Source organism: Lolium perenne, chromosome 3 (assembly GCF_019359855.2).
Source record: "Lolium perenne isolate Kyuss_39 chromosome 3, Kyuss_2.0, whole genome shotgun sequence".
NCBI lineage: Eukaryota > Viridiplantae > Streptophyta > Magnoliopsida > Poales > Poaceae > Lolium > Lolium perenne.
In genome coordinates, this window is record NC_067246.2 from 191,697,597 (window position 1) to 191,719,066 (window position 21,470).

The 21,470-nt window shown below is 40.6% G+C and overlaps 1 long non-coding RNA gene across 1 annotated transcript; it reads right to left on the bottom strand.

Moving 5' to 3' along the window:
* Positions 1-11,833: 11,833 nt before the first annotated feature.
* On the bottom strand, positions 11,834-14,242 carry LOC127342936 (uncharacterized). The gene is made up of 4 exons (XR_007876968.2): positions 13,785-14,242; positions 13,049-13,125; positions 12,866-12,929; positions 11,834-12,167 (listed from the first exon to the last, which is right to left on the bottom strand). It is a non-coding gene; the product is annotated as an uncharacterized lncRNA (long non-coding RNA).
* Positions 14,243-21,470: the final 7,228 nt, after the last annotated feature.

The window sequence follows — 21,470 nt, forward strand, 5'->3', positions numbered from 1 at the left end:
AAAATTAGTTACTTGCATTTGCTTTGCTTATTTTATCATGTTTCCTTTTAATTTTACTGTAAAAGATATACCGGTAGGACAAGGGTCTATAATTGGAAGAGATAATATAGAAGAATTTTTCACCCATGTTAGTATGCATGAAGATCTTAAAGATATACCCCTTGCAAAAGCTGTCCCTACCTATGAAGATGCCTCTGTTTGTTTGGTACGCATGATGGAAGCTAGATTTATTAGTCTCAACCCCATGATACAACACATGTTTCTTACACTTTCTGATATGGAGAGGGGAGAGAAGAGAGATTTTGTTCTAAAAGTCCTAGTGCGAGAATTTGAGGATATAGCCAAAGAAGCTAGAAAAGTTATTAGTAAGCATGAGAGGCTTGGTATGATCACCGATTTTAAAAGAACACTTGAAAAGATGGATATGGATAGAATTAAGTACACTAATAATGTTAATGATGGTGGAGAGATTAAAGCACCAATACCTTGTAAGCTCCTAGCTATGCATGAAGCTCTAGATGATAATTATGCTTGGCTTGTCCCTCAAAATTTGTTTGATGAGAGTAGCAAGCCCAAGACTAATGAAAAGGGAGCCTCTGAAACTTATGTATCCAAAATACAATGCATGGTTGAGAAAACTCCAAACCCCGCTGTTAATGCATCATCTCTTGATAATACTTGATACACACTTTCTGCGCCTAGCTGAAAGGAGTTAAAGAAAAGCGCTTATGGGAGACAACCCATGATTTTACTACTGCACTTTTATTTTATATTTGAGTCTTGGAAGTTGTTACTACTGTAGAAACCTCTCCTTATCTTAGTTTTGTTGCATTGTTGTGCCAAGTAAAGTCGTTGATAGTAAGGTTCATACTAGATTTGGATTACTGCGCAGAAACAGATTTCTTTGCTGTCACGAATTTGGGCCTAATTCTCTGTAGGTAACTCAGAAAATTATTCCAATTTACGTGAGTGATCCTCAGATACGTACGCAACTTTCATTCAATTTGAGCATTTTCATTTGAGCAAGTCTGGTGCCTCAATAAAATTCGTCTTTACGAACTGTTCTGTTTTGACAGATTCTGCCTTTTATTTCGCATTGCCTGTTTTGCTATGCTTGATGGATTTTTTGATTCCATTAACTTTCAGTAGCTTTGTGCAATGTCCAGAAGTGTTAAGAATGATTATGTCACCTCTGAACATGTAAATTTTAATTGTGCACTAACCCTCTAATGAGTTGTTTTGAGTTTGGTGTGGAGGAAGTTTTCAAGGATCAAGAGAGGGAGATGATACAATATGATCAAGGAGAGTGAAAGCTCTAAGCTTGGGGATGCCCCGGTGGTTCACCCCTGCATATTTCAAGAAGACTCAAGCGTCTAAGCTTGGGGATGCCCAAGGCATCCCCTTCTTCTTCGACAACATTATCAGGTTCCTCTAGTGAAACTATATTTTTATTCCATCACATCTTATGTACTTTGCTTGGAGCGTTGGTTTGTTTTTGTTTTTGTTTTGTTTGAATAAAATGGATCCTAGCATTCATTGTGTGGGAGAGAGACACGCTCCGCTGTTGCATATGGACAAATATGTCCTTAGGCTTTACTCATAATATTCATGGCGAAGGTTGAATCTTCTTCGTTAAATTGTTATATGGTTGGAAACGGGAAATGCTACATGTAGTAATTGGTAAAATGTCTTGAATAATTTGATACTTGGAAATTGTTGTGCTCATGTTTAAGCTCTTGCATCATATACTTTGCACCTATTAATGAAGAAATACGTAGAGCTTGCTAAAATTTGGTTTGCATAATTGGTCTCTCTAAGGTCTAGATAATTTCTAGTAAAGAGTTTGAACAACAAGGAAGACGGTGTAGAGTCTTATAATGTTTACAATATGTCTTTTATGTGAGTTTTGCTGCACCGGTTCATCCTTGTGTTTGTTTCAAATAACCTTGCTAGCCTAAGCCTTGTATCGAGAGGGAATACTTCTCATGCATCCAAAATCCTTGAGCCAACCACTATGCCATTTGTGTCCACCATACCTACCTACTACATGGTATTCCTCCGCCATTCCAAAGTAAATTGCTTGAGTGCTACCTTTAAAATTTCTATCCTCTACCTTTGCAATATATAGCTCATGGGACAAATAGCCTAAAAACTATTGTGGTATTGAATATGTACTTATGCACTTTATCTCTTATTAAGTTGCTTGTTGTGCGATAACCATGTTCTTGGGGACGCCATCAACTACTCTTTCTTGAATATCATGTGAGTTGCTATGCATGTCCGTCTTGTCTGAAGTAAGGGAGATTTACCACTAGAATGGTTAGAGCATGCATAATGTTAGAGAAGAACATTGGGCCGCTAACTAAAGCCATGATCCATGTTGGAAGTTTCAGTTTTGGACAAATATCCTCAATCTCATATGAGAAAATTAATAATTGTTGAATGCTTAAGCATTAAAGAGGAGTCCATTATCTGTTGTCTATGTTGTCCCGGTATGGATGTCTAAGTTGAGAATAATCAATAGCGAGAAATCCAATGCGAGCTTTCTCCTTATACCTTTGTACAGGCGGCATAGAGGTACCCCTTTGTGACACTTGGTTAAAACATATGTATTGCGATGATAATCCAGGTAATCCGAGCTAATTAGGACAAGGTGCGGGCACTATTAGTATACTATGCATGAGGCTTGCAACTTGTAGGATATAATTTACATGATACATATGCTTTATTACTACCGTTGACAAAATTGTTTCTTGTTTTCAAAACCAAAGCTCTAGCACAAATATAGCAATCAATGCTTCCCTCTGCAAAGGGCCATTCTTTTACGTTTATTGTTGAGTCAGTTCACCTATCTCTTTCCATCTTAAGAAGCAAACACTTGTGTGAACTGTGCATTGATCCCTACATACTTGCATATTGCACTTGTTATATTACTTTACATTGACAATATCCATGAGATATACATGTTATAAGTTGAAAGCAACCGCTAAAACTTAATCTTCCTTTGTGTTGCTTCAATATCTTTACTTTGAATTATTGCTTTATGAGTTAACTCTTATGCAAGACTTATTGATGCTTGTCTTGAAAGTGCTATTCATGAAAAGTCTTTGCTTTATGATTCATTTGTTTACTCATTGCATTACCATTGTTTTGATCGCTGCATTCGTTACATATGCTTACAATAGTATGATCAAGGTTATGATGGCATGTCACTCCAGAAATTATCTTTGTTATCGTTTACCTGCTCGGGACGAGCAGGAACTAAGCTTGGGGATGCTGATACGTCTCCGACGTATCGATAATTTCTTATGTTCCATGCCACATTATTGATGATATCTACATGTTTTATGCATACTTTATGTCATATTTATGCATTTTCCGGCACTAACCTATTAACGAGATGCCGAAGAGCCAGTTGCTGTTTTCTGCTGTTTTTGGTTTCAGAAATCCTAGTAAGGAAATATTCTCGGAATTGGACGAAATCAACGCCCAGGGGCCTATTTTCACACGAAGCTTCCAGAAGACCGAAGGAGTCACGAAGTGGGGCCACGAGGTGGCAACACACTAGGGCGGCGCGGCCTGGCCCTTGGCCGCGCCGGCCTAGCGTGTGGGGCCCTCGTGTGGCCCCCTAACCTATCTCCTCCGCCTACTTAAAGCCTTCGTCGCGAAACCCCCAGTACCAAGAGCCACGAGACGGAAAACCTTCCAGAGACGCCGCCGCCAATCCCATCTCGGGGGATTCAGGAGATCGCCTCCGGCACCCTGCCGGAGAGGGGAATCATCTCCCGGAGGACTCTTCACCGCCATGGTCGCCTCCGGAGCGATGAGTGAGTAGTTCACCCCTGGACTATGGGTCCATAGCAGTAGCTAGATGGCCGTCTTCTCCTAATTGTGCTTCATTGTCGGATCTTGTGAGCTGCCTAACATGATCAAGATCATCTATCTATAATGCTATATGTTGTGTTTGTTGGGATCCGATGGATAGAGAATACTATGTTATGTTGATTATCAATCTATTATCTATGTGTTGTTTATGATCTTGCATGCTCTCCGTTATTAGTAGGGGCTCTGGCCAAGTTTTTGCTAGTAACTCCAAGAGGGAGTATTTATGCTCGATAGTGGGTTCATGCCTCCATTAAATCTGGGACAGTGACAGAAAGTTCTAAGGTTGTGGATGTGCTGTTGCCACTAGGGATAAAACATCGATGCTATGTCCGAGGATGTAGTTGTTGATTACATTACGCACCATACTTAATGCAATTGTCGTTTGTTTGCAACTTAATACTAGAAGGGGTTCGGATGATAACCTGAAGGTGGACTTTTTAGGCATAGATGCATGCTGGATAGCGGTCTATGTACTTTGTCGTAATGCCCAATTAAATCTCACTATACTCATCATATCATGTATGTGCATGGTCATGCCCTCTCTATTTGTCAATTGCCCAACTGTAATTTGTTCACCCAACATGCTTATTCTTATGGGAGAGACACCACTAGTGAACTGTGGACCCCGGTCCATTCTTTTAATCGAATACAATCTACTGCAATACTCATTCTACTGTTTTCTGCAAACAATCATCATCCACACTATACATCTAATCCTTTGTTACAGCAAGCCGGTGAGATTGACAACCTCACTGTTTCATTGGGGCAAAGTACTTTGGTTGTGTTGTGCAGGTTCCACGTTGGCACCGGAATCCCTGGTGTTGCGTGATGTCTACGTTCCCCCTCCTTTCCTGTAGACAGTGTTGGGCCTCCAAGAGCAGAGGTTTGTAGAACAGCAGCAAGTTTTCCCTTAAGTGGATACCCAAGGTTTATCGAACTCAGGGAGGAAGAGGTCAAAGATATCCCTCTCATGCAACCCTGCAACCACAAAGCAAGAAGTCTCTTGTGTCCCCAACACACCTAATAGGTGCACTAGTTCGGCGAAGAGATAGTGAAATACAGGTGGTATGAATAAATAGTAGCAGTAGCAACGGTACCAGAAAATAGCTTGATGGTGTGTAGTTGATGGTGGTAGAATTGCAGCAGTAGTAACGCAGTAAAACAGTAAACAAGCAGCGGTGATAGCAGTATTTAGGAACAAGGCCTAGGGATTACACTTTCACTAGTGGACACTCTCAACATTGATCACATAACAGAATAGATAAATGCATACTCTACACTCTTGTTGGATGATGAACGCATTGCGTAGGATTACACGAACCCTCAATGCCGGAGTTAACAAGCTCCACAATTTGTTCATATTTAGTAACCTTATAGTGTAAGATAGATCAAAAGACTAAACCGAGTACTAACATAGCATGCACACTATCGCCTTCATGCATATGTAGGAGGAATAGATCACATCAATACCATCATAGTAATAATTAACTCCACAATCTACAAGAGATCATGATCATAGCCTACGACAAGAACCACACGGTGCACACACTAGTCACCTTTACACACATGCAGGAGGAATAGAACTACTTTAATAACATCACTAGAGTAGCACATAGATGAATTGTGATACAAAACTCATATGAATCTCAATCATGTAAAGCAGCTCATGAGATCATTGTATTGAAGTACATGGAGAGAGATTAACCACATAGCTACCGGTACAGCCCCGAGCCTCGATGGAGAACTACTCCCTCCTCATGGGAGCAGCAGCGGTGATGAAGATGGTGGTGGAGATGGCAGCGGTGTCGATGGAGAAGCCTTCCGGGGGCACTTCCCCGCTCCGGCAGGGTGCCGGAACAGAGACTCCTGTCCCCCAGATCTTGGCTCCGCGATGGCGGCGGCTCTGGAAGGTTTCTGTGGTTTTCGTCCAACCGTACTGCGTTTTTAGGTCGAAAGGGCTTTTATAGGCGAAGAGGCGGCGCAGGGGGGCACCTGGGGGTGCCACACCCTAGGCCGGCGTGGCCTAGGCCTGGCCCGCGCCGCCATGTGGTGTGGTGGCCCCCTGGCCCTTCTCCGACTCTTCTTCGGTGTTCTGGACGCTTCCGGGAAAAATAGGAGGTTTGGCGTTGATTTCGTCCAATTCCGAGAATATTGCCCGAACAGCCTTTCTGGAACCAAAAACAGCAGAAAACAGGAACTGGCACTGTGGCATCTTGTTAATAGGTTAGTTCCGGAAAATGCATGAAAATGATATAAAGTGTGAACAAAACATGTTGGTATTGTCATAAAACAAGCATGGAACATCGGAAATTATAGATACGTTGGAGACGTATCAGCATCCCCAAGCTTAGTTCCTACTCGTCCTCGAGTAGGTAAACGATAAAAGATAATTTCTGAGGTGACATGCTACCAACATAATCTTAATCATACCATTGTAAAGCATATGAGATGAATGCAGCGATTCGAAACAATGTAAATGCAATGAGTAAACAATTGAATCATATAGCAAAGACTTTTCATGAATAGTACTTTCGAGACAAGCATCAATAAGTCTTGCATAAGAGTTACTCATAAAGCAATAAATTCTTAGTAAAGGTATTGAAGCAACACTATGGAAGATTAAGTTTCAGCGGTTGCTTTCAACTTGTAACATGTATATCTCAGGGATAGTTGTCAATGCAAAGCAATATAACAAGTGCAATAAGCAAGTATATAAGAATCAATGCACAGTTCACACAAATGTTTGCTTCTTGAGGTGGAGAGAGATAGGTGAACTGACTCAACAATAAAAGTAAAAGAATGGTCCTTCAAAGAGGAAAAGCATCGATTGCTATATTTGTGCTAGAGCTTTGATTTTGAAAACATGAAACAATTTTGTCAACGGTAGTAATAAAGCATATGCATCATGTAAATTATATCTTATAAGTTGCAAGCCTCATGCATAGTGTACTAATAGTGCCCGCATCTTGTCCTAATTAGCTTGGACTACCGGATCATCACAATGCATTGTTTTTACCAAGTGTCACAAAGGGGTACCTCTATGCCGCCTGTACAAAGGTCTAAGGAGAAAGCTCGCATTGGATTTCTCGCTATTGATTATTCTTCAACTTAGACGTCCATACCGGGACAACATAGACAACAGATAATGGACTCCTCTTTTATGCATAAGCATGTAACAACAATTAATAATTTTCTCATTTGAGATTGAGGATATATGTCCAAAACTGAAACTTCCACCATGGATCATGGCTTTAGTTAGCGGCCCAATGTTCTTCTCTAACATATGCATGCTTAACCATAAGGTGGTAGATCTCTCTTACTTCAGACAAGACGTACATGCATAGCAACTCACATGAAATTCAACAATGAATAGTTGATGGCGTCCCCAGTGAACATGGTTATCGCACAACAAGCAACTTAATAAGAGATAAAGTGCATAATTACATATTCAATACCACAATAGTTTTTAAGCTATTTGTCCCATGAGCTATATATTGCAAAGGTGAATGATGGAATTTTAAAGGTAGCACTCAAGCAATTTACTTTGGAATGGCGGAAAATACCATGTAGTAGGTAGGTATGGTGGACACAAATGGCATAGTGGTTGGCTCAAGGATTTGGATGCATGAGAAGTAATCCCTCTCGATACAAGGTTTAGGCTAGCAAGGCTTATTTGAAACAAACACAAGGATGAACCGGTGCAGCAAAACTCACATAAAAGACATATTGAAAACATTATAAGACTCTACACCGTCTTCCTTGTTGTTCAAACTCAATACTAGAAATTATCTAGACCTTAGAGAGACCAATTATGCAAACCAAATTTTAGCATGCTCTATGTATTTCTTCATTAATGGGTGCAAAGTATATGATGCAAGAGCTTAAACATGAGCACAACAATTGCCAAGTATCACATTACCCAAAACATTTTAGCAATTACTACATGTATCATTTTCCAATTCCAACCATATAACAATTTAACGAAGAAGGAACTTCGCCATGAAAATTAAAAGCTAAGAACACATGTGTTCATACGAACCAGCGGAGCGTGTCTCTCTCCCACACAAGCATGATGTAATCCAATTTATTCAAACACAAACAAAAACAAAAACACACAGACGCTCCAAGCAAAGCACATAAGATGTGACCGAATAAAAATATAGTTTCAAGAGAAGGAACCTGATAATTTGTCGATGAAGAAGGGGATGCCTTGGGCATCCCCAAGCTTAGACGCTTGAGTCTTCTTGAAATATGCAGGGATGAACCACCGGGGCATCCCCAAGCTTAGAGCTTTCACTCTTCTTGATCATAGTATATCATCCTCCTTTCTTGACCCTTGAAAACTTCCTCCACACCAAACTCGAAACAACTCATTAGAGGGTTAGTGCACAATAAAAATTAACATATTCAGAGGTGACACAATCATTCTTAACACTTCTGGACATTGCATAATGCTACTGGACATTAATGGATCAAAGAAATTCATCCAACATAGCAAAAGAGGCAATGCGAAATAAAAGGCAGAATCTGTCAAAACAGAACAGTTCGTATTGACGAATTTTAAAATGGCACCAGACTTGCTCAAATGAAAATGCTCAAATTAAATGAAAGTTGCGTACATATCTGAGGATCATGCACGTAAATTGGCTTAATTTTCTGAGCTACCTACAGGGAGGTAGACCCAGATTCGTGACAGCAAAGAAATCTGGAACTGTGCAGTAATCCAAATCTAGTACTTACTTTTCTATCAACGACTTTACTTGGCACAACAAAACACAAAACTAAGATAAGGAGAGGTTGCTACAGTAGTAAACAACTTCCAAGACACAAAATAAAAACAAAGTACTGTAGCAAAATAACACATGGGTTATCTCCCAAGAAGTTCTTTTTTATAGCCATTAAGATGGGCTCAGCAGTTTTAATGATGCACTCACAAGAAAAAGTATTTGAAGCAAAAGAGAGCATCCAGAGGCAAATTCAAAACACATTTAAGTCTAACATGCTTCCTATGCATAGGAATCTTGTAAATAAACAAGTTCATGAAGAGCAAAGTAACAAGCATAGGAAGATAAAACAAGTATAGCTTGAAAAATTTCAGCACATAGAGAGGCATTTTAGTAACATGAAAATTTCTACAACCATATTTTCCTCTCTCATAATAACTTTCAGTAGTATCATGAGCAAACTCAACAATATAACTATCACTTAAAGCATTCTTATCATGAGTCTCATGCATAAAATTATTACTCTCCACATAAGCATAATCAATTTTATTAGTAGTTGTAGTGGGAGCAAATTCAACAAAGTAGCTATCATCAAATATAGGAGGCATATTGTAATCATAATAAAATTCACTCTCCATAGTAGGTGGAACCAAAAGACTACTATCATTATAATCATCATATATGGGAGGCAAAGTATCATCAAAGAAAATTTCCTCCTCATTGCCCGGGGGACTAAAAAGATCATGCTCATCAAAACCAGCTTCCCCAAGCTTAGAATTTTCCATATCATTAGCAACAATAGTATTCAATGTGTTCATGCTAATATGTTCCATGGGTTTTTTAATTTTCGGATCAAACCATCCATGTCTTAAATCAGGAAATAGAGTAAAAAGCTCATTGTTGTCCATTATGCCAAACTAGTGTAAACAAGAAACAAAAAGATGCAATTGCAGGATCTAAAGGAAATAGCTTCGAGTACTTACGGCGCCGGGAAATAGCTTAGTAGCCGAGATCCGGAGTGTGAGTACCTTTTACCTTTCCTCCCCGGCAACGGCGCCAGAAAAGTGCTTGATGTCTACGTTCCCCCTCCTTTCCTGTAGACAGTGTTGGGCCTCCAAGAGCAGTGGTTTGTAGAACAGCAGCAAGTTTTCCCTTAAGTGGATACCCAAGGTTTATCGAACTCAGGGAGGAAGAGGTCAAAGATATCCCTCTCATGCAACCCTGCAACCACAAAGCAAGAAGTCTCTTGTGTCCCCAACACACCTAATAGGTGCACTAGTTCGGCGAAGAGATAGTGAAATACAGGTGGTATGAATAAATAGTAGCAGTAGCAACGGTACCAGAAAATAGCTTGATGGTGTGTAGTTGATGGTGGTAGAATTGCAGCAGTAGTAACGCAGTAAAACAGTAAACAAGCAGCGGTGATAGCAGTATTTAGGAACAAGGCCTAGGGATTACACTTTCACTAGTGGACACTCTCAACATTGATCACATAACAGAATAGATAAATGCATACTCTACACTCTTGTTGGATGATGAACGCATTGCGTAGGATTACACGAACCCTCAATGCCGGAGTTAACAAGCTCCACAATTTGTTCATATTTAGTAACCTTATAGTGTAAGATAGATCAAAAGACTAAACCGAGTACTAACATAGCATGCACACTATCGCCTTCATGCATATGTAGGAGGAATAGATCACATCAATACCATCATAGTAATAATTAACTCCACAATCTACAAGAGATCATGATCATAGCCTACGACAAGAACCACACGGTGCACACACTAGTCACCTTTACACACGTGCAGGAGGAATAGAACTACTTTAATAACATCACTAGAGTAGCACATAGATGAATTGTGATACAAAACTCATATGAATCTCAATCATGTAAAGCAGCTCATGAGATCATTGTATTGAAGTACATGGAGAGAGATTAACCACATAGCTACCGGTACAGCCCCGAGCCTCGATGGAGAACTACTCCCTCCTCATGGGAGCAGCAGCGGTGATGAAGATGGTGGTGGAGATGGCAGCGGTGTCGATGGAGAAGCCTTCCGGGGGCACTTCCCCGCTCCGGCAGGGTGCCGGAACAGAGACTCCTGTCCCCCAGATCTTGGCTCCGCGATGGCGGCGGCTCTGGAAGGTTTCTGTGGTTTTCGTCCAACCGTACTGCGTTTTTAGGTCGAAAGGGCTTTTATAGGCGAAGAGGCGGCGCAGGGGGGCACCTGGGGGCGCCACACCCTAGGCCGGCGCGGCCTAGGCCTGGCCCGTGCCGCCATGTGGTGTGGTGGCCCCCTGGCCCCTCTCCGACTCTTCTTCGGTGTTCTGGACGCTTCCGGGAAAAATAGGAGGTTTGGCGTTGATTTCGTCCAATTCCGAGAATATTGCCCGAACAGCCTTTCTGGAACCAAAAACAGCAGAAAACAGGAACTGGCACTGTGGCATCTTGTTAATAGGTTAGTTCCGGAAAATGCATGAAAATGATATAAAGTGTGAACAAAACATGTTGGTATTGTCATAAAACAAGCATGGAACATCGGAAATTATAGATACGTTGGAGACGTATCATTGCGCCGCACTACATCTCGCCGCCATCAACCTTCAACGTGCTTCTTGGCTCCTACTAGTTCGATAAACCTTGCTTTCTTACTGAGGGAAAACTTGTCGCTGTACGCATCACACCTTCCTCTTGGGGTTCCCAACGGTCGCGTGTTGTACGCGTATCATGACACAATTGTCTTTAATGGCACAAATTATCTTTTGTGGCGAAATTGCTTGCTTTGTAATCTCCAGACCTTGTGTCCACATATAGAGCAATTTCTAGATGTTGGTTTTTCTCCTCCGATGGATTCTCAAAATCTATCTTTAGAGGATGAGAAAAACTTACATCTTGAAGCTCAAGTATCACTACAACATGACCCCTCCTACAACAACACATATATCTGTATCTAAATGCTAATATGGGCGTTGCTAGCGCCTTTACCAACGGATAATAATGCGTTGCGTTTTTGGGTGTTGCAAGGGTACAATGCATCGCATATGGATCCGTTGGTAAGAAGGGCGTTGCTAAGGTGCAACACATATAACAAAGGGTGGACAACACTTACATATGTTGGTGCTTGCACTGCCCAATTGAATTTATAAGATGCATCATATTAGTTTTATTACAAATATCATGAATTGGGTCCATGCCATGCATTCAGGACATGTGAAGTGAGAAAAATCGATATACCTATTTATAGAGAAGTGAACCATATTATATATTGTATTAAAAACATTTCATTAAAAGAGGAACACCATCCACGTGGTACATTATATAAACAATTTTGTTTACAACATCACTGCCCTTCTACGAGATAACTAAACATGCAGAGGTGTGAAGTAGATTATCCAGCATCAACGACATTGTCCTCCTTGCATTCAACTAACACAATCTTGCTTCAAAATAGGATATTCTAACTAATCCTATATATCTTCCTTCTCATGTCATGCCTTCTAATGTACATTTCTGATATCTGAATATAGTAGTCCTTGCTGATCTTTTGGGCCTGTAAAGACAAAGATTCAATTTTAGAATCGATGTGAAAAAACATAAGTTCCTTGGAGCAGCTCAGTGAACATCAATATGATTATATAGAAAAACAACTGGTAGCATTACAGACCATCTAGGATCACAAAGCTCAGTGAACATTAATACGATTATATAGGACAGTTCTTTACAGGAATTTCACGATCTCAAAAACCATAGGAATTAACCACTTATGAATCTTTTATCATCTGGAATAGTGGTTACTTAGTAATTTCATATTAGACAGTAGAAATATAATGATTGGTAGCTAACAGCTATTGTAGCACTTGTAGAACTAAAATCGGGAAAAGCAACCAGCAAGAATTGCGATTTATGTACATGATAATTACATACAAATAAATCAAGGTTGGACAAATGAGTTGCCTCTTGCCAAAACGGGAGTAAATGTGAGCAGTATGAAAAACGATATAGGAAGGGCTCTTAAGTAGTATTGACTAATGTGTACTACTACTAAACCAGTGAGAGCATTTGCCACGGAAAACCAGAGGATAAATTATAATGTGGTAAATTAATCTATATACTACTCAAATTTCAACACTCACTACCAAACTAACATACAAAAATATGTGTTACCATGACAACTTCTAGAAGAAACAGCACATAAGACTATTTTTTTATTGAACCAGGAATTGAAAGAAACAGAGGAAGCGAAATTACCTGTTTGAACAGCAGATGACTAGATCATAAATGTAAAAGATATAAGTAATATTAGTTTCTTGGACTGCAGATCAGAAAATAAGATGTGCATCAACTCCTCGCACATCCGAGAAAATGGAAACGTGCATGTAACCTTGCAAAAAGTATTAATATAGCCACATCTGTGATAAAAAATAAGCTTACGACTATTGTCCTGCAGCAACCTTCGGAGAGCATTCTCCGAGGACTTGTCCCCCTCTACCATCAGTACAGATTATTTTCTGTCAAATCAGATGAGAACCCGGCTTGAAATACATGTATACGTATTTATAACAAACAACAATTAAACTACGTCATGTTATCCTCTTCTTTCAATAGCCATGACCAGTGGACATAACAGTCTGTATTCAAACTTTGGAGGTTAGAAAACGAAAAAGATTCCTAAAATCAATGACTTAAAAAGTTCAAACTTTGGAGGTATGCAGTAAAGTAAACTAGCAACTTAACAACATGGATTTATTAATTAAGACTAGGTAAATCCTAGGAAACCAGCTAGTTTCAGTTTTTTTTATTAGAAGCACGTGGACTCTCCAATGGTCAAATTACTAACACAGAATGAAAGTGCTAAGTCGATCGGGTACCCATTATCTAAGTGGAGATTTAAGAAAATTACATTCTTGCTTGCTACCACTCAGAACAAATTGTGTGGTATAAGAGACCGACTTCTCAACATAATTAAGCCCAAAAAAAGAAGGTTTGGGCATGTGGCAAAAATACAGCAGTTTAGCAAAACGAGGAATCTGCCTTAACGGATCAATAAAGCTTAAATAAAATTTGGCGATGCCGGCATGGATTGATTGGGCCCCTCATATGCTAGATGATTGAATCAGACTCATTGTACTTCATATTGTCAGCAGATCAGGAAATTGGGGGAACAAACCTGGGAGGACGTAGACTGGAGCGCGCGATGCAGACGTGTAACCGGATGCCAGACCACCATGGCTCGTCGACCTCGACCTTGGGGGTTGTGGTTCGCCTGACGTTGCTGCACGCACGGCAGACCGAGGTCTGTGAGCCCCTTACTCCACTCCAGGCTGGAGGTTTGCCCGTCTCATGGAGGTGTGGCCAGAAACCGCACATGGCTCGATCTGATGGGAATAGAATCAGAGGTAAAGAGGGGTCAGATCTGAGCGGTGGAGACTTGAGAAATATGTACCATGAGAGGGGGAAACGGAGAAGAAGGGACGTGGATGGCTGTTTCCATGAGATCTGCGGCGGCGCTTTCGGTTGCGGTGGATGGTGCTAGGGTTAAGGTGTATTGAAGACGGCTGGGGATCGGGAGTTGGCAAGTGGAAGCGGAGATGTGAGAACGTGTGAGGGAGGATGACTTAACGAGGGCCGTGACGTAGAGAAGGTGCATTCTAGATACACATGTCAGCTCCGTTGCAATGTATCTGTTGCTTTGGCCCTAGTCGTGTCGCAGTGTATCTAATGAGCTTTTATTCTCCTTGAGACCCATTTTCGTAGGTTCTTGATATATATAAAGCGAAAATCGTCTCATGAGATGTGGATCAAGCTTAAGGAAATGTTTGGTGGATCCACTTCTCAATTGGTCGGTGGTGACTCCGAGGAGCTCTCTTCCCCTTCACATCATGAAGAGCTCCAAGTTGCTTCCACCTCCGATCGTGATGAGTTATCATCTTCTTCCACTCCACCAACGTGTAGCAAGACACGAGGTAATGATATGGTGAGTGGTGAGGAAAATTACAATGTTCATATTGTGCTCAATAGTGATGATTATTCATCTCTATCCCATTGCAATGCTTCCTCTTTGGACTTAAACACATCTAGCATTGAAAATAATCTACATGCTTGTGTTGATAGTCCTTGCATATCATGTGTAAATTGCTTACATAGATCTCATGATGATATGCTTACCTTGTCTTGTTCCCATAATCAAAATGCTTCTATTTCCTCTAGTTGGTTGTTGACTAACAATGTAGAGGAAACCGAACACTCTATGGATCAAGACACGATTTCAAATGAGGATTCAAGAATATCTTCATCTTCATTCTCCGGTTTGCACATGTGCCTTATGGCAAAAGGATCAAAGGTATCTCCTACTTTGACTCCTAACACATCCTCCAACGATGAGAATGATGATGATGATAATGATGAAGAATATGATACCTTGGTGCATAATATGGCAATGGTATATGCTTCTCTTCATGGTAATAAAGAAGCTCGTGCTAATCTCGAACACTCTATGGATACCTTGAATAAATATAGGGAAACCATAGTGGAGTTGGAGTCCCATGTTGAAAATGGGGAAATGAGATTCACTCTCCTCAAGCATGAGCTAAAAGATGAGAAGCATACTAATTTTATGCTTACACAAAAAATTGAATCCTATATGCATGAAAATGAGAAAACTATTGTTGATGCTTGTGCTACTAACTCTAATTCTTGTGAAGCATCTATCTTAAAGGAGAATGTTGAGTTAAGGGCTCAACTTGAGTTGCTAACTAGCAATTATAGGGAATTGGAAGAAAGTCATAAAAAGCTCTCGGGCTCTCATGATGACCTTCTAATTTCCTATGATGGGCTAAAGATAGCTCATGAGGCTAGTATCACTAAGGTAACATCTTGTGAGCCTCATGTGGACATTAGCACAATCTCTACTACAAATGCTATATTGCCATGTGCTAGTCCTTGTAATCCATCTAGTCAAACTAGTGACACACCTTGTGTTGGATTACTCACTTTGCCTTGCTGCTCTAACAATGAAGCTTCTACTTCCTCTAGTACTTGTATTTCTACTAACCATGTAGAGGAAATAAAAGAGCTCGAGGCCCAAGTCCTTTCTTTGAAGAAAGACTTGGAAAAGCGTCATGAAGGGAAATCCGCACTTGACAAGATGTTGACTGCGCAACAATCCCCCAATGACAAGAGTGGACTTGGATTCAACTCCAATAACAAGATCAAGTCCAAGAGCAAGAGCAACAAGAAGAAGGGCCAAGACAAAGTCAAGGATCCGACCAAGTTGGTTTGCTTCAAGTGCAAGGTTGAAGGGCATCATGTTAGATCATGCCCATTGAAGAAAAAGAAGCACTTGAGTGAGAAACAACAAGGGAAACGGCCACAAGGTCAAGGTCAAGCTCATGCTCGAACTCAAGTTGAAGATAGGCCACTTCCCAAGAAAAATCAAGATATTGTTCCCCAAGAGAAGAAATCAATAAAGAAGAGAAAGGGGAACACTTGCTACTTATGTCGTGAGAAGGGGCACTTTGCTTCTTCTTGCTTAGGTGGTACCTTATCTAACCCTATAATTGTTGATGATTATTATTCTCTAGGGAAGGATAAGGATGACAATGTGTTTGCTAAGTTTGTTGGAACTCAAAGTGGTTTCAAGAAAAGAACCATTTGGGTTGCCAAGCCTATTGTGAGTAACCTCTTAGGACCCAACTTGGTTGGGGACCAACAAGCTCAAACTTGATCAATAGGTGTAGGTGGAGGGCATTGGAGACTTGGCTACTTCATGAAGAATTAAGGGATCTTCATATATTATATTTTTACCAAGCCAAGTCGTATGGATTATCATCTATATCTTATATCCAATGTTCCTCTTTGCGGTAACTTATACTTCAACTCTTCATGTTTATTGTAAGTTACTTGCCCCTTTGCATGTTTGGTTTTGTACCAAATATGTGTATGTATGTGTTGTGTCCTACTTGCCTATCTTGTGTATTCAAGTATGTTTGTTTGACTCATCATATACTTGTGTATTGTTTTTAGCCTAATGCATCTTGATGATATCTTATTTGGCTCTCTTTGAAGTGATTAATGGAACATCCCATTTTGGGGGAGTGATATGCTTTGTGCATCTCTCTTTCTTTAAAATGTGTGTACATGGGTACCACCACTTAGTATTGATATTGCAAGATTATCTAGTCACTATGTGGTGTGTCATACTCATGAGAAATTCAAATTCTAAATATCCATTAATCATCTCTAGTCGAATTTTAGTTGCCTCTTGTTTAGAAGAAATGTTTTATCACATTATGGGGGAGTAATATGTTTTGTACATATCACAAGCCTAGAAAATGTGAACATATGAGGTTATGCCACTTAGAGTTGATGCTCTTAATTATCTTGTTCCTAGGTGGCATGTTTGCTCAAACAAGCTCCATTCCTAAAAAAAATCTTTTATTACTCATCTTGTGGGTTCTTGTTTGAATAAGAAATTCTTGGGGCGGTTTTTCCTCAAATACATATCTCTATATCTTATTTGGGACACCGTTTGCTTCAAGTTATTCTAATCATTGCCGTGCGTGATTGTTTGACTAGTTGAAGTTATGAAGAATCTTCATCCGTGCATAGTGCTTAATTCTATATACTTATTGACGTGGGCACTACCCTTCGGGTAACCGATGTTGCCCTATCCTGTACCATCTAGTTGGAGGCCCATGAAGACACTCGGAAGCAAGGCAGGCCACTAGGACGGTGCACCAGAAGGTTCCTTGACGGGCAAGACAAGGAAGCAGTCGAACAAGGAAAGATCGGATCTAAAACTACTGTAAACCTAGTCGTATTCGGTTAGACCTCTTGAGACCTGGCCTCCTATATAAAGGCCAGGAGAGGGGCTACCGAGGGACACGATCAATCTTAGCAATCTTAGCCAGCAAAAGCTTAGAGCTAGGTCACCTTAGCGATTAGCCATCTCGACGAGATCTCAGCCGAACTATTCGGCACCCCATTGTAACCCATTATCATCATAATCAAGAACAGACAGGCAGGACGTAAGGGTTTTACCTCATCGAGGGTGTCAACACCCGGATTTTTAAGTCCATATGCCTATTATGCCATTCCTCGCAATCCCCGGGAATATTGTTTTTGCGAGACATAATAGATTGATATCACAACACATCATTCATTACATACCATAATCGTCTTACAATAGAGGGATCACATGATCCAGTCTTAATACAACATAATGGATCTAGAGATCCTATTACAAAACACATAGCGGAAGCGAAGTAGTAGCGGTTGTGGTCCATCTGTTCCACAGGCAACTGTTGACGTCAGGAGTGGTCCTAGTTGTCGTAGACGTCCTGCTGTCCATCTTCCTCGTACTGCTGTTCCTCTACATAGTCTGGCCATTTGAATAGCCAGGGACAAAGCCATGAGTACTTTAAAGTACTCGCAAACTAATACTAATGTAAGCACTATCAACTACAGTAAGGGGGTGCTAAGCTCTAAGTTTATTTGCATAAAGCCAATTTTAGTTCACAAACATTTAGTAAAAGCCTCTTCATTTGCTAACTAACTCAAGTGGGAACATTAGTGTCATTCCCACAACTCTGTTGTGATTCAAGCCAAATTCAACATTCACCTTTCAAATGCAAAATCACAAGTCATATGTCACCTTTTTGAAAATGGTCTGATGATGGAACAGTATGGCCTTTCCAACCGTCCTTAACCGTGGACGCGGCTATTCGAATAGGTTTACACTCTGCAGAGGTTGTACGCTTGTGCCACAACTTTTGATTACATCCGTCAGGGGTAACCCTGAATAATCGTAACTCAGTACGCGGATCATCAACCATAACCTTTTTCTTACATATCCTAGTATAGGCACCTCTCCCCATGAGCTTGGCCTCCCAGTGAAGACCAACTGTCAACCTGGGAACTGCACAGGGCTTGGGCCGGACATTCACCTCATCTTTAACGTCGTTTCTTTTGTGGTGGAGGCAGCTTTCGGCATAACCCCGATGACGCTTGTTTTAGAGGGAACCCATACTAAGACACATAAACTTCCAGTTAAGCCCTACCCATAATCAGGTATTGTGGGGGTACTTGTAAATTGGAATGGTATCGCATCCGAACCCAACCATCAGTTTTTGTAAAGTTCACCATGTCATTCACAAGTCATATTCACCATCAAAATCTTTCAATAGAATGAATCATCATTCCAAGGTTTTCAAAGTCATTTCATTTCACAAGTTCCCATCTAGAGTAGTCAATTTTATTTATTTAGCAATAGCAACTAGTCATGAGGGGTGCTATCTAGCTTTGTTTGCTTTAGGCTAAATTTGATGCTCTTGTTCTATTCTAGCCTAAGTGAATCATAAATCAAAAGTAAGCTTTGAGATACAATACGCAAAATAATTGCAAGGTAAAAACATGGGATAGGTTTATTGGACATAAAAATAAATGGTGATGGTGCCTTGCTCTTGTAGAGCTTTGCACTTGGGACTTTGCAAGAGTGTTAGCTTGCAAGAATATTAGCTTGCCTTGGTTGGTGTATTGATCAAAATGTTCCTCCTTCTTCTCCGTAGATGTTCTCGTCGTCCCCTTCGTAGCCTTCGGCACTCGCGTCTATAATTACGAATACGGGTATACAATCACCACACAAGTTCAAGAGCTATAAAAAGCACACACATAAATCACACCAACTATTCTAGCATTATCACCTTGTCATCATGTGGGTTGATATGGTTTTATTCTTAAGAAAAATAATTTCCTCTCATTATATATGTAAATGATAGTTTCCTTTTAATTCTTGAGGAATAATTTCCTCTCATTGAATCTTCTTAAGATTTAATTTCTCAAACCATCACACATGAATTTATGTTGACCTAAGTCAACCATTCATCATCATCATTTGAGAAAATGATTTAAATGAGGTAGAGATACCTCATACCATTTAATAATGCCTATTATGATTTAAAATCTCCAAGTATTTCATGTGAGAGTATTTGACCAGGGGTTCAAACTTCATATGAAACTACTTGGGACAAGATTTAAATGAAGTGAAATACCTCATATACTTTACACAAGTTAAACTGGCATCACTCATTACTATTAAGTGGGTAAATGTGTTGTTTTCTTATTTAGGAAAAATAATTTCCTCTCATACTAAATAAGGTGTTACTTTTAATTACTTAGAGAAATAATTTCCTCTCATTATCTTATTAAGATTTAATTTCTCTTATGAATAATATATGACCTAGGTTGACCAAGGTCAACCTCTTCACACTTATCATTTAAGAAATGATTTAAATGAGGTGAACACCTCATACCTTTTAATCCTAACATGGTAAAGATTTAATATCATCAACAATTCATGTGAGACCTAAATGACCTGAGTCTCTACCTCATTTTGAATTGTTCATGACAGGATTTAAATGAGAGAAACACTCCCATAAGATTTAATAATTTGTTGGGACAATTTAAATGCTACTATGGCAAACATTTAATATTCTTAAGTGAGCAAAATATGAGACCAAGCAATAAGGGTCAGCACATTACTTTAGGCCACTTGGTAGGTTGATTTAAATGAGGTGCTACACCTCATAGATTTGCAACCTTAATTTTGAACATAATTTAAATGAGGTGGTGCACCTCATGCATTTTAATAACACATAGTAATGATTTAATATCATCCACTAATTCAATATGAGATTTAACTAACCATGGTATCTACCTCAGGTTGAATTAGTTGAGACAAGATTTAAATGAGAGGGAAGCTCTCATACATTTTAATAAATTATCTTGCCTAATTTAAATGATCTAGAACTAGCCATAGGGCCAATCTTTAAATTAGGCCATGATAATACACCAGAACCTATATCATATTTTTACATAAACAATTAGAGTTTGTGAAATGTGAATTATGAGATGTGGAATCACCTCAAAATTCAAAAGGGTTGATTTTTAATAATTTTTCTAAGGCAGAAAAGTCTCTGTCTTGTTTATTTTCCCACTTTAGTTCTATAACAGATCTAGGTTTGAATCCAGTGTAGCTGGATAGATAATTTCACAGGCTTTCCAACCATATAAAATTTGTCGAATTTGGCTCAGTAGATTTGGATTTATGCAATTTTGAACACAGCACCAGAATTCAAATTTGAGTTAAATTAAATCTAACGAATTCAAACTAACAGACGCGCGGGAAACTTAAACGGGCCGGCCCAGCTACGCTGGCGATGCGGGCGGGCCGCCTGACAGTGGGGTCCACTGTCAGTTTCTATTTAACACACCCGAATCGGTACGCACTGTGAGCCGTTAGATTTGAGGGGATCGGACGGCTGCGGTTCGTCCTCGTCGGAGACGAGCTCCGGCGGGAGCAAACCCTACCGGCGGCCAGGAGGGTGGCGATGGGCGGCTTACCGACGTCCAGTGAGGTCGGCGAGGCGGGCAAACGGTGTTGTCGACGACGAGGAGTCGAAGGAGGGTCGAGGGAGCGGCTGTGGTGGCCGGGAGCTTCTCCTCCGTCCAGCTACTGCGGCGGCGGTCTCCGGTGAAATTCCGGCGAGGTGGGGTGTAATCGGAGAGGGGAAGAGGTCGAGGAGGTTCAGGAGAGGTAGGGGAGCGAGATGGTGTGGAGTTTTGAGGCGGGAGCGTCCTCCTTTTATAGGGGCCAGGTGTACTGCGGGGAGCGGGCAAGGTCATCGACGACGTCGGCGTTCCAGGGTGGCGAAGGGGCAAGGAGTGGGCTCTGAGTGTGGGCGACGTCAGCGCGAGTGCAGGGGGCTTGATGGCGCAGGGAATGGGGGTCTGTGGCGATCGTCACCGTCCTCGCGTTCCGGTGCCCGTGGCGGATGGTCGTCGTCCATGGCGACGG